At 45.4% G+C, this 17,463-nt stretch overlaps 1 protein-coding gene across 5 annotated transcripts in view; it reads right to left on the reverse strand.

The window, feature by feature from the left end:
• The window catches only part of TMEM229B (transmembrane protein 229B), a 40,472-nt gene that overhangs the window by 7,450 nt on the left and 15,559 nt on the right, over window positions 1-17,463 (reverse strand). Inside the window, exon 1 of one of the 5 annotated variants that reach the window (XM_074824413.1) lies at window positions 10,193-10,349. The exons of the other annotated variants lie outside the window; for them this stretch is intronic. The gene's annotated coding sequence lies outside the window, so the exon portion shown is untranslated. Of the gene's footprint in view, window positions 1-10,192; window positions 10,350-17,463 lie in introns of those variants that run through there. 5 annotated transcript variants of the gene reach the window in all.

A 17,463-nucleotide genomic window follows, 5' to 3' on the forward strand; every position in this document is an offset into this window, starting at 1 on the left:
CTTGCTAATATAAGAAAAAAGGCAAGTCTATGGAAACCACACATGGGCCTCGGAGGAATGCACAGTCCTCTTCCTGGCTGCCCGGCCTGTGCGGATAATGCTGCTGGCAATGAAGAGGCCAAGAGCCCCGCACCTACAGCAAACAAGTACAGGCCTAACAGGGGATAGTATATGAAGGACTGTTTCTCTACACAAATCTGGTTCAGAAGATTGGGGCGTGACTCTGACTTAGGGCTGCAAGAAAATAATATTTTAACAACACAAAGATTATACTTTTATATTTTAGAATATCAACTCTGAAATGGCTATTAATCATCCCCTAGGTTGTGGTAAGATACAGATAAACCTGATGCACGAGGCCAAGTAAGGAGAAAGGCCATAAATCCCAGACTCCCATGCTTCATGTGCAAGACCCTTCTGCGCAAGAGGAGCACTTCCATACTTGCATTCAGTTTTGCAGGTCACACAGCCCGGGTAGGCAAGAGGCAAGCGATCAGAAAATGGGTTGATGGTAGACCAAGAAATAATGGCACATTTGTCACACAGACACTGCAGGGGAGACATGAAGTGCATGTCATATTCATGCCTGATTAAGTTCTTGAGCACTGCCTAGTTCATTTTTTTAAAGCTCTCCTTTGCAGTGGCTTTCTGCCTGTTTCCCTGCTACTAAGCCAAACTCCTTCAAAAAAATCTCTCACAGATTGTCTCTATTCCCTCTACTACAGCAGAATTATTGAGACTCACAGCCTCTGGATGGGTATAACGAGACCTCGTCAAGATACTCTGAATTAACTCTGAAGCGCTAATAAAAGAAAATCACAATCAAAAAACCTCCATGAGACAATTTCCCTGCTTAGCCATGGCCTGAGGCTACAAATTCTGTCAGCTACTTGATTCACCGCAGGTGAACTTGAACTACTGCAGTAAGTTCCTTACTCTTAGTGCCCAGTTGTTTCTGCCAGTTAAAAAATGAGGACATAGTGTTATTTTACAAATTCATATTTGAAGTATTTACTAATATTTAATTTTATAACATGCATGCTCATTTTTCTAAGAAAGGCCTTAGGTACATCTATAACCCTATGTTATGTGTCATAATTACTTTTTAATTTGAAAGAGTACTTGCAGAGGCGGCACGTACATAGTAGGATATTTCACTCCCTCCAAACAACAGGACTGTGAGCAGCAGACAACTCTGGAGCAGAGGGCACCTGCCACTCCCTGACCATAAGCTCTACTGCTTATGATATTCTCCTTCTTACCCAAAGAGTACTCACACTAAAGTAATTGTTTATGATTACTTTTTTAATTACTTTCATTGGCACATCACTGTAGCTACTGCGTTCTTCCTTAAGACTGGGTGAATCAGACGTGTATCTGCTTTTCTGCTTTAACAAAGAGTAGATACAAGGATGTGTTGATGAAAATTGACATGATTTTTTTAAGGTAATTCTTCATCTCTTATTTTGCATTTTCCCTGTGAGTAAACATCAAATGAGCATGCCTTTGCATCCAAGGACAACATTCAATTAATGTGCTGCAAATTTGGCTTCAACATCTTCATATAAATCTCACACAAACCATTAGGAGTAACGATTTACAGAACACTGGTGCTGGATTTGGCCCCAAGACATTAGTTCATCAGTGTTTAAAGATTTATGCAGTAAAGTCTTAGCGGTACTTATGTGCTGAAGTCATAACTCCAAGGAGATATTCATCCTTCAGGTAACCAAGAGCCTCAATTAACTGTGGCTCAGAAAATAGAATTTCGGTATTGAACTGTGGAATAGTTCCAGCAGATTGATTAATCAAGCCCTGCAAAGAAGCTAAAAGCATGCCACAGACTGATGTCTCCTCAGACTTGATGTCCATTCCTTACTCTTAGCACTTTCAGGATGGATCTGGAGCCTTGGGATTCCGGTCAGTTCTGAATGTATTAATCATCTGGTTTTGCTGCATCTCTCTCTGGACTCCACCTCCATCAGGATGCATGTTGCCTCCCCTCCTCAGAGTTCTACCCACACTGCCATGTACTGCAAATAAGAAAGCACAGCCCATTCCCAATGGGCATTTCCCCCTCATTTTTGTCTCTAGCTCCTTTCCCTTAGAAGGCACATCATTTCTCTGCCACTCGTTCCCTTGCCCAGTTCACTCTGTACCTGCTGACAGCCTCTGATCCCTGCCTATCTTTCAAATCTGTTCCAAAGAGAACTGGGATGCAGTAAAAAAGAATGACGACAAAAGGAGATTAAATGAATCCAATTACCAGACCAAGCCAAAGGGATGGGGAAGTGTAGTTCTTACTGGTAATGCCTGTGTGTGGGCTGCCCAGAAGGCACCATTTCACAATGGGAAAGAGAAAGGTAGGGTTTTCTTGGGAGGGAGTGTAGCAGGAGGGCTTTTTCAGAGAACGAAGAGAAAAAACATGAAGACATTGTTAGTTTAAAGAATAGTTTTCTGACTAATGGATCTCATGAATGGTAGCAGAAGGCAGAAAGCTGAGATTTCCCGTGCCCTGCCTCACACACAGCATCATGTTACTCAAACACACCTTAGCCCACAGTGACCACTCCAAACAGAGTACAAATTAAGGCAGCAGCTCTTTACTTACAGTGACCAAGAGGGATGTTTCCTATGTTCCTGACAGAAGACCCCTCGAGACTCAAGCAAGCAGCAGACTTGCAAGACAAATCTGTGAAAAATGACTGAGTCCAAACTCAGCATCTAGAAGTATTATCCCTGAATCTCCCAGCATCTCTTTCAGGTAAGGTCACGTCCTTCTCCAAGCTTGTTGCTAGAAGACTCCTGTGCCTTACCTGCTGCCCTCCCCTGTTTGGAAAAGCTGCCCTGCATCCCCAGCATTTGCTGATACTACAGCTCTCAAACAGGCAAGTGTCCAGCAAGGACTCAAGTGGCCCTGAAGTGGCCCCAGCACAAAGCAGAGACTTTGAAGCCAGGACCCTGCTGTAGGAGCGGGCAGAGCTTCCCACTAACACTGCCAAGGAGGGGGCCAGCACTATGGAAGGCCTGCCCCCAAGAGGGCATGTCCAGGGGGGCACAACCTCCCCTGAGAATACGTATCAGTCATCCTTCAGTTTTGGGTGCTCAATTGCTGGGTTTACCATTATCTTAACCTGGACAGTAAGTCAAGGTTGACTTAATTCTATGCAGTTGACTTAATTCTCTGCAGTGAGAGCAGAATTGAGCTCCTAGAACCCATTTTTGCAAAAGCTGCCACAAGTTTATAGCCCATTACTTCAGGCCTGAGTCTGAGCACTCATAGTTCCCTGATGGGCAACTGCCTGACTTGTAAGCTCCTGGGAGCTGAGCCCCTTCATGTCAAACCCTGCATTTGAGTAGAGTGGCAATCAAAATTCATGGCTGTTTTTGAAAGCTTGAGCTTAACATGCTGTATTAGCTGACTGAGGCAAATGTGACATTCAAAGACCATAATGCACATCGTGGCTCACCATGAAAAAGCAATCCAAAATGGAGTGATGAATGGAGAGAGAGAATTTATCCTGATAACATACTGAGAGTTTACAAGATTTTGCTATAGCAAATATCCTCTTCACTGTCACTAGAGAGGCAACAGATGTAAAGAGACAACATTAAGTTCAAGACATTATGTGTCACCCATCTTACATGATTTATTAAAGCTGTTTGGAAATTCAGACAGTTCTTTTCTGAAATTTTTTTCTCTTCCTAGCAAATTCCCCCATCTTCTTTCCAAAGCAAAATGAAAAGCAAATACACCAGTCCACTACTACACTACAATAATAAATTGACTTGGACAACTCACAGAGGTCAGTATCAGTAACAAATAAATATGCTTAGCCCAGCTCTTCTGAACAATCTGCAGAAACCAGCCAGAATCAGCGTGAAATGGAGGAAAGCCAGGTTTGGCAAAAAAAATTACAAAAAAAAATATCTAAACACATTTCACATTGAAAATTAAGCTTGGCAGAGAAAAACATTATGATCAAGGCAGTGAAGTAAGAGTATCTAAAATCCTAGCCTGCTAATATACCCTGACACAATCCACGTCACTTATATCTGTGAAGAACAGCAATGTGTGTAAAAGACAACAGAAAAATTAGAGCTGTTGACAGATCCAAGGCAGTCTCTCCTAGTTTGCTGCAGGTAAAGCTCAAAGCAGCATTTCAGAAAGTTAGCTGTTTCTTTTACTGGAAATTGTTGCTGCATATACACAACTGAAAAGACCTATTTCCCTCTCCTTGTATTACTCTTCACCAGTGCACAAGCCCTTATAAGCTCCCAGCATTCAACTGATAGTAGGTAACTGGATAGTAAGAACACCTGCAGCTAGCAGCTACAGCCACTCTTCATTTAGGAGGAACAGAACTGCTGCAGACCACACAGAAACCTATCATCTTGGTCTAAACTGAGTTAGGTTTAAACCTCGCAAGCAGAAGGCACTGCATAAAGACAGATGAGACAGGAGGGAACACACTTCTAAGCACATTCAGAAACACATTTTATGACAGTCTTGGGCTGTTTTCTTCTCTCTTTCCACTTTTGGAAGTCTCTTGATGGCAATTCTACAGAAAATAGTTTTTCCTCCTCAACATATATTTTTTCCTTCCTAATATTAAACTACTGCTGAGATGTGAAAGAACCAGGTCTTCCAAGCGCTATCTGCTATTTGCCAGGCTGTGATTGCTCAAGTTGCCTCCTAACATCCCTGGTGGAGAAAACTTGAGCCATCTCAGATTGCTAAATTACTCTTTTTAACCGAAGGAATCCTTGCGGAGACTCCAAGATGGTGGCTACCTCATCATCTTAATTTCAAGTTCACACAGGTCCTCAGAGGTAGAAACATACTGGAAAGGAAGGGCAGAAGAGGATAACTCTCAGAATCCTACTGACTACCTCACCATGTCTGACAAGATCCTCAAGTAGGCAACCATGACTACAGTTGGGAAAGGCAGCTCCTCTGACCAGTTTCCCCAGAGTTTCTCCCATTACTGCCCACCAATTAGTGTACCATGGGGATTAATCATGCCATCACTGGCTTGCAAAGTATGTCATCAGCAGTGGAAACATATTGTACGGGCAAATAAATTAGTGGTGAGTTTCATACTCTATTGTTCAGGTTTATTTCAAGTCAGAAAAAACAAGCAGCAGCCTGTAAGCACATCACTCAGGTAAATCTGTCTTTGTACATCAGTCAAATTTCTGACCTAAATTACAAGTCAACAAAAACTTAGGTTTTAGGGCCTAGTTCCTGCACAGCAGACATACCCCTCCACTGTGTTGGGTACTTTGTTGCTATTTGCATCTTTGCAAAAGAAGGCTTACATTTTTAGTGCTGCTATTTCCTCAAGGAATCAGGAAACTTAGCATTTGGGTTACAACTACAAACACACCATCTTCATGTTTTATGCACACCTGCCATTCTTCTCTTTTGTTAACATGAAGCACCAGATCCACCAAAAACCTCTAATGTTTAGCAGTTCATGACTCCCCTTCAGGTCAGACTCATTCAGAGAATCACAGAATCATTCAGGTTGGAAAAGACCCTTGAGATCATCGAGTCCAACCATCAGCCCTACTCTACAAAGTTCTCCCCTATACCATATCCCCCAACATCACATCTAAGCGACCCTTAAACACATCCAGGGATGGTGACTCCACCACCTCCCTGGGCAGCCTATTCCACTGTCTGACCACTCTTTCTGTGAAAAATTTTTTCCTAATGTCCAGTCTAAACCTCCCCTGTTGCAGTTTAAAGCTGTTCCCCCTTGTTCTGTCACTAATTACCCGTGAGAAGAGACCAGCACCAACCTCTCTACAATGTCCTTTCAAGTAGCTGTAGAGAGTAGCCTTCTCGTCAAACTAAACAGTCCCAGCTCCTTCAATCGCTCCTCAGAGGATTTATTCTCCAGGCCCTTCACCAGCTACGTTGCCCTCCTCTGCACTCACTCCAGCACCTCGATATCTCTCTCGTATTGAGGTGCCCAAGACTGGACAAAATACTCCAGGTGTGGCCTCACCAGTGCAGAGTACAGGGGGACTATCACCTTCCTGCTTCTACTGGTCACACTATTTCTAATACAAGTCAGGATGCCGTTGGCTTTCTTGGCCACCTGGGCACACTGTTGGCTCATGTTCAGCTGTTTGTCAATTAGAACCCCCAGATCCTTCCCTTCCACACAGCTCTCCAGCCACACCTCCCCAAGCAATGCATGGGGTTGTTGTGGCCCAAGTGCAGGACCTGGCACTTGGCCTCGTTGAAGCTCATCCTGTTGACGTTGGCCCACCGATCCAATCTATCCAAGTCTCTCTGTAGAGCCTCCCTATCTTCATGCAGATCGACACTCCCGCTTAACTTGGTGTCATCTGCAAACTTACTGATGATACCCTCTACGTCCTTATCAAGATCATCAGTAAAGATGTTGAACAGAAATGGTCCCAACACCGAGCCATGAGGAACACCACTTGTGACCGGCTGCCAGCTGGATTTAACTCCTTTGACCACCGCTCTCTGGGACCGTCCAGCCAGCCAGTGCTTGACCCAGCAGACCATATGCTCATCCAGACCATGAGCAGCCAGTTTTTCTATGAAAATTCTATGGGGAACTGTGTCAAATGCTTTTCGAAAATCCAGGCAGACAATATCCACAGCCTTTCCCTCATCCAATAGTCGAGTCATCTTGTCATAGAAGGAGAACAGGTTTGTCAGGCAGGACCTGCCTTTCATAAACCCATGCTGACTAGGCCTGATCCCCTGGCTGTCCATTATATGACTTTTAATGGCACTCAAGATGATCTGCTCCATGACCTTCCCTGGGACCAAGGTCACACTGACAGGTCTATAGTTTCCTGGATCCTCCCTTCTGCCTCTCTTGTAGATGGGTGTCACATTTGCCACCCTCCAGTCCAATGGGACCTCCCCAGTTAGCCATGACTTCAGGTAAATCATGGAAAGGGGCTTGGCGAGCACATCTGCCAACTCTTTCCGCACCCTTGGGTGTAACCCATCTGGTCCTACAGACTTGTGTGCATCCAAGTGGTGTAGCAGGTCTCTGACCACTTCCTCTTTAATTGTGACGACCTCATTCTGCTTCCCCTCCCAATCTCCCAGCTCATGAGGCTGGGTGTCCAGGGAACAGCCAGTTCCACTGCTAAAGACTGAGGCAAAGTAGGTGTTGAGCACCTCAGCCTTTTCCTCATCCTTTGTTACTATGTTTCCCTCTGCATCCAATAAAGGAGGGAGATTTTCCCTAATCCTCCTTTCGTTGCTAATGAATTTACAGAAACATTTTTTATTATCTTTAACAGCTGTAGCCAGGTTGAGTTCTGGTTGCACTTTGGCTCTCCTAATGTTCTCCCTGCATAGCTTCACTACATCTTTACAGTCTTCATGAGAGACCTGCCCCCTCTTCCAAAGGTCATAGATTCTCCTCTTGTTCTTGAGATCCAGCCAAAGGTCCCTGTTTAGCCAGGCCGGTCTCTTTCCCCACTGCTTGTTTTTCGGCACACGGGAACAGCCTGCTCCTGTGCCTTTAAGACTCCTCTCTTGAAGTATGTCCAGCCTTCCTGGACTCCCATATCCTTCAGGGCAGCCTTCCAAGGGATTTTGTCAATCAGTCTTTTGAACAGGTCAAAGTTTGCCCTCTGGAAGTCTAAGGTGGCAGTTTTACTAACCCCTCTCTTTGTTTTTCCAAGGATCGAAAACTCAGTCATCTCATGGTCACTGCACCCTAGACGGCCTCCAACCTTTACTTCCCCCACAAGCTCTTCCCTGTTCACAAGAAGCAGGTCCAGGAGGGCACCTTCCCTGGTCGGCTCACTCACCAGCTGTGTGAGGAAGTTATCCTCCACACATTCCAGGAACCTCCTGGATTGTTCCCTCTCTGCTGTGTTGTGATCCCAGCAGATACCTGGGAGGTTAAAGTCCCCCACAAGAACAACAGCAAGTGACCGCGAGATTTCTCCCAACTGTTTGTAGAAAGCTTCATCCACCTCACTGCTTTGGTTGGGAGGTCTATAGCAGACTCCCACAGCAAGATCTCCTTTATTGGCCCTTAACCTAATCCAAACACTCTCAACCCCGACATCACTATACTTGATTTCTGAGCTCTCATAGCATTCTCTAACATACAGGGCCACTCCTCTGCCTCTCCTTCCCTGTCTATCCCTCCTGAAGAGCTTGTAGCCATCGATTGTGGCATTCCAGTCATGTGAGGCATCCCACCACATTTCTGTGATAGCTACTATGTCACAGGTCTCGTGTTGCATCATGACTTCAAGCTCCCCTTGTTTGTTGCTCATACTGCGTGCATTGGTATAGATGCACTTGACATGAGCTCATGAATCCAACACCTCTTTGTGAGTGTGGGCCCCATTTCCTACCAGACCCTTCTCAGGTGCTTCCATGATTTCTAAACATCTATCCCTTCTCTCAAATGAAATGGCAGAGGGAGAGTCCTCATTAGTCCACCATCCTTCAAGCCTTGGCATGCTTCCCTTGAGCTTATTCCTAACAGGCCCAGTTATCTCCCCCTCCACCCTCATATCTAGTTTAAAGTCCTGTCAATAAGCCCTGCTAACTCCTGCCCCAGAATCCTTTTCCCCCTCTAGGACAGTTGCATCCCACCTGTCCCATTTGTCACCAGCAGACCAGGTGCCTTATAAACCTCGCCAGGATCAAAGTACCCAAAATTCCGATGGTGGCACCAGTCTCTGAGCCACGTGTTAATCAGATGTGTTTTCCACCCTCTGTCAGTGTTCTTCCCTTCCATTTGAGGGATTGATGAAAACACCACCTGAGCTCCCAAGCCTTCAACTAGCCACCCCAGTGCCTTGAAGTCCTTTTTGAGTGACTTTAGACTTCTCTCTACCACCTCATCATTACCTGCCTGGATAACCAACAAAAGGTAGTAATCAGAGGGCTGCACCAGAGCAGTGACCTTCCTTTTAATATCTGTAACCCGAGCCCCAGGGAGGCAGCAGACCTCCCTATGATATGGGTCTGGTGGACATATGGGCCCCTCCATACCCCTCAGAATAGAGGCACCCACTACAATTACCCTCCTTTCCTTCTTACTTGAAGAAGTTGCAAGTCACGGGGCTGAGGGTGTGGGGGCAAGCTGTGGGTGACTGACCAGATGAATCCTCATTTCCATCTTCATTTGGCTAGCTGTCTAGTTCCAAAGCCTCATACCTGTTGTACAATGACAACTGGGAAGGTGAGGGGGGCCGAGAAGGTTTTTGCTTGCCTTTCCAAGGACCTCTCTCCATTCCCCCCTGTTCTCCACATGCCCTCCTTCTGCCTGGTGACAGAAAGGGAGGGGGTCCTGCATTTCTTGTAGAGCCTCTACCTGCTGCCTTTGCCTCAGAGCACGGCTCCACCAGCCAATATCGCTTTCACACTCTTCGATCGTTCTCAAACTTTCTACCTCCTCCCTCAGTTCAACCACCTGCCTGAGCAGATCACTTAACTTGATCACACCACACACAAACAGTGTCTCTGACTCCCTCCGGTTCAAGTGCCGGGCTCAGGCACTCTCGCCAGGCAGAGACCTGCACAGCCGCCTGCTTGTGCAGGACCTCTGTCTGGGTCCCCACATTCCTCATCACTCTGCCTCTTGGCCGTGTTGTGACCATGGTCTTCTCTCTGGCCGGGAGGGAACCAACCCCTAGGTGCTGTTTCCCACACGCTGTGCTCTCACGTCCCTGAAGTGCTGTTCTTTCCCTCCCCTCTCTCCGGCACTGGACAATCGCTTACAGCGACCGACCGTACCTTGTGCCGTGGCAGAGCCTCAGCCCTGCCCTACAAGCTGCCCCGGGGCACTCAGAGTCAGGTACTGTTGGGTCACCCTGAGCTCTGTCGGCATTAGTCGCTGCCCTCCCACAGGGTTCTTATCACCTGACCACGGTGGGTGGTGCTGGTTCCGCCCCGCTATCCCGGCAGAGCCCACCCAGCTCGTTTCCGAGGTGGGGGGGGCGGGGGGGCGGTAAGCCCGGTGGCGCGGTTACAGCTCGTTCAGAACAGGCGCCGCCGGCACTTGGCTCCGCCCGCCGCCTCAGCTGCCCGCCCAGCGGCTTGCCAGCCCCCTTAGAGCCGCCAGCCGCCTTCTTGGCTCCAAAAAAATTCAAAAGCCCCCGAAAAGAGCTCCTTGCCGGTCCCTTTTGCCGCGATTCCCTCCTGCCGGTGCGGGCTTACCTACACTGGAGCTGGTCCCCCCGGCGAGCGACCGCTGGTGTGTTTACTCATCTGATGATGTGCTGTGTGTCCCAAGAAGGCAGCACCAGAGCTTTCCCACAGCCGACTACGACTGAAACTCTCAGCCTTCTGAAAGGTGGTAAGCTGAACACTCAAAAGCTCTTTTAAATAAAGCAATATCTCAACATTTGTGCCCCACGCAGAACTGGTATTGCCAGGCTACTTCTGCGTGCCATTCAAGGAAGCATAGTACCTCTTCAGCCATCAATTTCTTAACTCAGCATTTGTCCGTAAGCTTTTACTGCTGCATCCTACAGCTCTCTCCTTTTCCAATCAGTCAGCTTATGAAGGTACAGTCCCAGGGGTGTTTCCCAGCGCTGTTCTTCCAACCTAAACATGTGCTCCCAGCTGCAGCTTCACACACTCCAGCTCATGAGCCAGGGAGCTGGGTCATAAGGATGCCCCACATCTCCTCTGACTACAGCTGATGTCACCTTGGTTCTTTTCCAAGTCTTTCTGAGCTTCTTACTGCCTCTCTTCCAATCACAGAGCTGGACTGTTCTCTCACACTCTAATGTGGACTGGACCACAGATATCTTCAACAAAGGCAAATCAACTCACTATGCCTACATAATTTTTAATTCTATCTTCAGATGTATAGGTATATGAAGATACACAGACACATTTATATGTTGTCCTTATTGATTTGCTTATTTGCCTTCTTCTCCCCTCTACTTGAAGGAGACAGATTTTTTTTTTTCCTATAATTGCTTTTTCCAACTGTGTTCATTTTTATGCTGAGGTGACCTTTTACAAACACTACTATTGGATTCAGGATTCCTACCTGCAGCCTGCTCATCATTTATCACGGCTCCACAGGGCATGCTCAGTTTCAGCCTTTACACAGCCCCTCTGAAAGTAGATCAATTTAATACTATGTTTATACCCTTTTCCACATTTCCTTTTGTGACTGCAGCATGTCCAAATGACCATGCTCTATTGAACAGTCTCCCCAATAAAACCAACATATCCATTGCTCCAATACAGGAATGCATTTTCAAAACTTGCCTATGTTTATTAGTCGACATAAGTGTAAGACTTTAGGTTTCTTAAGACAGAAAAGTCTGTATTGTATGTGCACAGGGATATTTCAGATGCTTCCGAATACCTGGGTCCAGGAATTCATCCTTCTTAGCACCAGGTAGCCCAGATCATGAAATAAAGCAATACCATAGCTTCAGACTGCTTTGAAGGTCTAGCGGTTTATGGCTGTGGTACATGCTGAGACCCTACTCACAATCATCCCTTTTCCCAGATCTTATCTACACATTCAGTCTTCTGAAAAATTCTAAACCATCTCTTGTGAATAGCAGCTAACATGCATCTGCTTCAGGACTCGTGGAATTTAACTGCATCATGTTAATACCACCCACTTGCGAAACACCTGAAAAAGAATTAAGCTTCCACCTTAGAAAATAAAATCCTTAAGAACTGATAACTGTAATCCTAAACTCAGCAATGAGGTAAAAATACTACTCATGTCTTCACTCCTATCAGCTGTCAATCTGCACAGAAGACATTTTCCACTCTCAGCTGCAGAAAGTTGTCACAGTTGCAAAAGGTCAAAGCACAATGATAAAAGGAGACTTGAATTTGAGTCCACACACACAGCTGCCGTAGCAGAAAGCAGAGCAATTTTCTTGCTTGTTTTTAAAGTTACTACCATATTTGCATTGCCTTCTCTAGGACCCAGTGAGCCAAAGCACAGAAAGAGAGGAGAAGCTGGTAAGAATTAATCTGGGGAAAGCCTTGCAAGAACCTTGCATTGAAAACAGAAGATGGATCTAAAAGAAGTAGGATGAAAAGACCCTGGAGTCTTTGTAGAATAGAGGGAAACAAGGAAGAACGCACAAGTGAAATTGTAAGTGTATTTATTAGCTGAAGCCTTGTAGGGGGCAGATGTCAGGGAAGTAAACTCATCACTGTTTCCTAATCGTTAACTTCACCTAAGCAGATAATGAAGATCCATGGATTTCCAAAGCTACTACAGTGACAAGATAAAATTTGGATACATGTTCCATTCTTCTGGCTACCAACCCCAAGTTAACAGAATCCTTCAAACTAGTCTGGCTGGGAACCTTAATGGGGCTGGAAAATGGCCTGGAAAAGTGAGGCTATTTTCCTGCTGTTGTCGAGCTGCTGAGCAATGGCTGAGAAGAGGCAGCACTCAGGTACAGACAAGACATCTGAAGTCAGAAGAGATGTTACATCAGAGCACTTTAGCCACATCATCTTCCTGCACCAGTGCTTGTAGAATCAGTGCATCTGGAACAAAGAATTGGAGTTTTTCTCAGTGGCAAAGTTAAACTGGCAGTACAGATCCATGCTTGGCGTAGGAGAGATGTGCTCTTTGTGAGTCTTGCTTGGAAGCTGAGTTGCTGGAATACAGAAGAATGGATGAGAGGAAGAGGAACATGGCGGGATATGAACCCGAAGGCTGCTCCGGGACGAAAACTAATCTTGACAACACTGGAAGAAAAGTTAAGATTATGACTTTTGACTGCATGTTCTGTCAAACAGCTGACAAAACCCCAACAATTCTTGACAAAGTAAGTCAGGACTGCTTCTCTACCAGTCTCTTGTCTCAGATGACTCTGCTTAGAAGGCTATATTAGTAACAACTTCTCTTGATGTAAGACACAATTTTAGTTTTAGTAGAAGTAAATTCTACTCTGCTCTGCAGGCAGGAGTTCACTGTGCTTCTCTAGTTCAGCACTCCCTTCTGTCTGAAGCCAAGCAGCTGCTGCATGCAGAAAGAGAACGACTCAATATAGCCAGACTACGTGCACTGACCCGTTCTGCCCTTACAAAAAAGGGATGGTAACTATTTCAAAACCTGTCTCCACTAGCCTGGCACTGCAGTGGGGCATGGCTACCATTTGACTAGCACTCTGAGAGAATGATCAGCAGCAGGAAGGGGCTCTTGCATATGATCTCCAGCAGTCTCAGCCCTGGGCCAGGAGCACACATCACTGGCTGAAGGCATCTGCCTGTACCAGATGGTAACACTATAGATGAAACCGAACATCCTACCTTCCTAAAGTAGAAGTTTAAGACAACTGAACTTGCATCTTCGGTTGTGTCAGAATACTTCACAGTAAGACATATATTCCCTTAATATTACTACCAGAAGGAGCAGCCAGGTGTCAGTAAATCAAGGTCTGTACAAACACACATGAAAAGACAGCCTGTTCCTCAAACAACGTGTCATACCCTGTCATCTTTCTTATTCGCTGTTGCTGCAGATCTAGAAACCAGAATCCTATTTATTCTGGTTTTCAGGCTTCAAGAAGAAATGTTCCAAAACACACATAGCCCTTGCTTTTTTCTCATATATATTTGCTTAATTCCCAATAATTGACAAAATATCCTCATAATCCAAACACAAGCACTAGTTGGCCCAGATCCTTGCCCATCTTAGAAGAGACACCAAGTGACTCTGGATTCTTTTACTTGCCTCTGGAAGCTGCTCTTTCCAGAACAGATAACTCATGTTGATGCACAACACAGAAAGCTCATGTTCTCACTGCCAGAGCTTCTCTTTCATTTACAAAAAGACAGATGTCCCTCTGGACAGTCCAGACAATACCCTTCACCAACTCTTAATTCCCCTTACAAAAGTGTTCATGATGGTCATACAAGGGCCTCAGGAACATGTGGGGACACAAGTGCTGAAGAGGACGAGTCAGTGGCTCTGTCCAGCTGGGGTTGTGATGTGCACAATCTTTCCCTACTGCTGGGCTCCACAAGCAAAATACTCATGCCAGGGAGAATTAGCTACTGCAGACCCAGACTGTGGTTTTAGTAACTTCAATCTTACTACTTTGGTCAGATCAGAGACAGAAACCTGATACTCATTTTCAAACAGCTTCAAGCCCAAAGACAGCCCGAATATCTGCAACTTATTGCCCCCTCCACCCCCTTGCAATATTAGTTCACCCAGTAAAACATACTACCTCTTCTTAAAAAAACATATTGCTCTTGATCTTTGAAGAGAAGGGAATACTGAGCTGAACATACTTCACCTGGTTCCCAGAAGAGGCTTATTTTTGAAGTCTCATGGCAGCCTAGCGGCCAAATCCTATGAAACGCAGAACAGAACGCTCTCAGCTGAAACACTGAAAGAGATGCTATCTACCAGGCTATGTGCTACAGAGCCATTTACACCAGACAGGAACGTGTAAGAGGAAGTGGTAAGACCACGACTTCCCATCCATTAAGTTCAGCTCGTTCTCAACACCTCCCATAATTAGTTTTTCTTTCTGTTAAGCACCAAGACTCCACCAATTTCTGTCAACTTGTCAGAGGAAGCTTACTGCGCTCTGCATCTGGCTGGAAGAACCCAGTTTACCCATGGGGCCTGGCAAGCACAACTAGGAAACAAAACAACCACAGCTGTGCCATCCTTTGCAGCACAAAGGCAAGCCTGCCATCCTGGAGACTCATGCAGCAGTAGAGGATCATTAATGGAATAACAATTCAACTGGCTTCTTTCCACTGAACTGTAACCTAAGGCTTTACCCAGCTACCATGTAATTGTTCTTCTGTATTTAGACAAATGGCCTTGGCCAGGGGTGAGGAGAGTGTCCTGCCCCATTAACGACTGGCCACAGAGCTCCCAAACAGGGCAGGGCTTTCCCAGGGTCACACTATTTTCTGCCAGGCACTTTCTGCCCAGCTCTTCATTTGTGGTGCCCTTAACTCCTGACTACGTTTTCAGCTTTTATTTTGCCATCTCTTGAAGATAAAAGGTTAAAGATACACTGTAAACAACTGCTTGTTATGTTAGGAGGCACAGTTGTTAGTTAAGCACTGAGGAGCTGATCCCTCCTTTGTGCAGGCACTGAGCTCTTATTGACTGAAACACACCTCTGGCAGCCACTTGTTCTTCGAGATTCAGCCTTCAGTAATCTGCCTTACACCATTACTGCAACATGATACCATTCAAACAAATTAATTATTTGCATGACACAGTTTTACCAGCTTCTGAATTTCATATAAACATTTCCACCACACACACACAGAGACCCAAATTCATTCATGAATTTCAGGCACTTAACAAAGGTACCTTCATTACAAGCTTTGTCTCCGCAGGCTCCCATTTGTAGTTACTAGAGCCTGTGAAGGCAGCTAGAGATGGGCACATCCTGGAGACAAAAGTGGACTTTGAGCATTCCTGATGCTATCATTCCTGCATCTTTCCAGTACCTATTTACAGATGCTTAAAGCATATACAGCACTGATTTATCCACCTCAGTGAAATAAGAGGTTACATAGGCTAATTTCAGGTGTTATCAAATGAGATTTTTTCTTTATCTTGTTCCTCTTCCGGGTAACAACAGGTACCTCACACCTCTGGGCAAGGAGGCAGCTGAACAAAGATGCCAGTTCTCATCTGTGTGTTGGGAACTGTCTCGTGATAAGACTAGAAAAGAATTCCTCAGTTTTAAGTAAAACGGTTTCATACTGCTCACACTGGCCACCAAAAAAAAATCCTCTCCAAAAACCCCAAACCCTAAATTCTTTTTAAACCATCTTTAAAATCTGCTCAACAAACAGAGCACCAGGTGACCCATAGCAAATGGATCCAGAGAGGCACCATATGTTATCTTGTCCCTGCTTACATAAAATGCTTAAGAGCTGTCATTTTCATGCCTGAAACATGCATCTACTATTGACAGTGCTGGAGGCACACATTCTGGTCAGCTTGTCCATTCCTTTCTAGAGTTAAACAAACCTGCAGCATGTAAGGACTTTTATGACAATCACTTGGTAGTAAGCAATACACTGTTGGTAGGTTGAGTAAGAATTTAAGTTTTTATCTCCCACCATGAATGAAACAACCTAAATATGCTTCCATTATATAATTAGTCTTGATACATGCAACAACAAACCTGGCACACCTATGCTAAACAGCACGATTTTCACCACTTTGCACAACAGTTCCTAGCAACACCAAGGTGTTCAAAATAGATCCCTTGACAGTTTTCAAGCGTGCTCTTTGTGCACAGGCTCGTACTCACTTAGAACATATGCAGCTAACCAACTTGCTTCACTATACCTTCATTGTCTCTCAGACATGCCTCTCTTGGGTATTTCTTATGCCTAACTCACTCTTCAGTCACCTGCACTTAGATACTTTGACAGCACAATACAACATAAGAAGTTTTGCACTGCATCCACAACACTGACAGATCTTCCTCCCTTCTTCAACTGGTCTATGATGATCAGTATATAAGCATCTTCCCATATAGGGAGCATCTTCTGACGCCTGGAAGTGGTCCCCATTCAGCAGCCTTCCCTCACCATCTTCCCAGGTAGAGCTACGGTATGTAAAGAATTCCAAGAGTCTGGCTAAGAGCAGACTCAGGAATTGGACTGGACATCAGAGGATGCTGCCAAAAAGTGAAGCTCTTTTGCAGAGCTGCACGAAGGCTCAGCACTCAAGAAGCAGGGGATGCTGGAGATCCACCCCAACACCTCTCATTCCTGTGAGTACTGAAATTAAAATATCATCTAGAATACAGCAGCTCTCTCAGAGCAATTCTAAAAGGCACTGAGATTTCTACAACAAAAGGTGAAAGTAGCAGCCAGGACTGGGATGGAGAAGCAAAAGGACCTTCCTAAGTCAGTGCCAAGGTGGATAACATGGATGAGGTTGTTGAGCAGCTGTGTGGCCTCACAAAGCAATATGCAAACTGATGCAAGTCTTGTGGTGAGCTGTGCTGGCCCTAAGAAAGGCACAAGGGGCCAAACAGTGCAGCGCACTAACACAGAACTGACAAAACATGTGCTTTACTACCAGGTTTGCCATGATCTGCGACATGACCTTGGATGAGTCACTCCACCTCTCTGTGCCTCTGGCTGCCATCTGACTAATTAGACTAAACTATCTGGTGTGAGAGCTGCATCTAACTATAGATTAGTTTAGCAGGTAGCACAATTGGTTACCGATACTGCCAAAAGCCGTCAAGCAAAACTGGAATACAGAGAGCAACTGTGGCCAGTCACTTGCAGAAGCACTGAATTCACACAGAGTCAAAAAGGCTGCACAAGTAGGCGGCTCTCAGCACTGGTCTCATTTGCCTAGTCATCTGTGTCACACGGATTCCCAAGTTTACCAAAGCATTTCTTTCAGGGAGCCTGAAGGTGCATCTCTAAGCCAGACACAAGCATTTGTATTTAACAGCATATTCAATAAGCTTCTCTGT

The sequence above is a fragment of the Strix aluco genome, chromosome 4, assembly GCF_031877795.1.
Source record: "Strix aluco isolate bStrAlu1 chromosome 4, bStrAlu1.hap1, whole genome shotgun sequence".
NCBI lineage: Eukaryota > Metazoa > Chordata > Aves > Strigiformes > Strigidae > Strix > Strix aluco.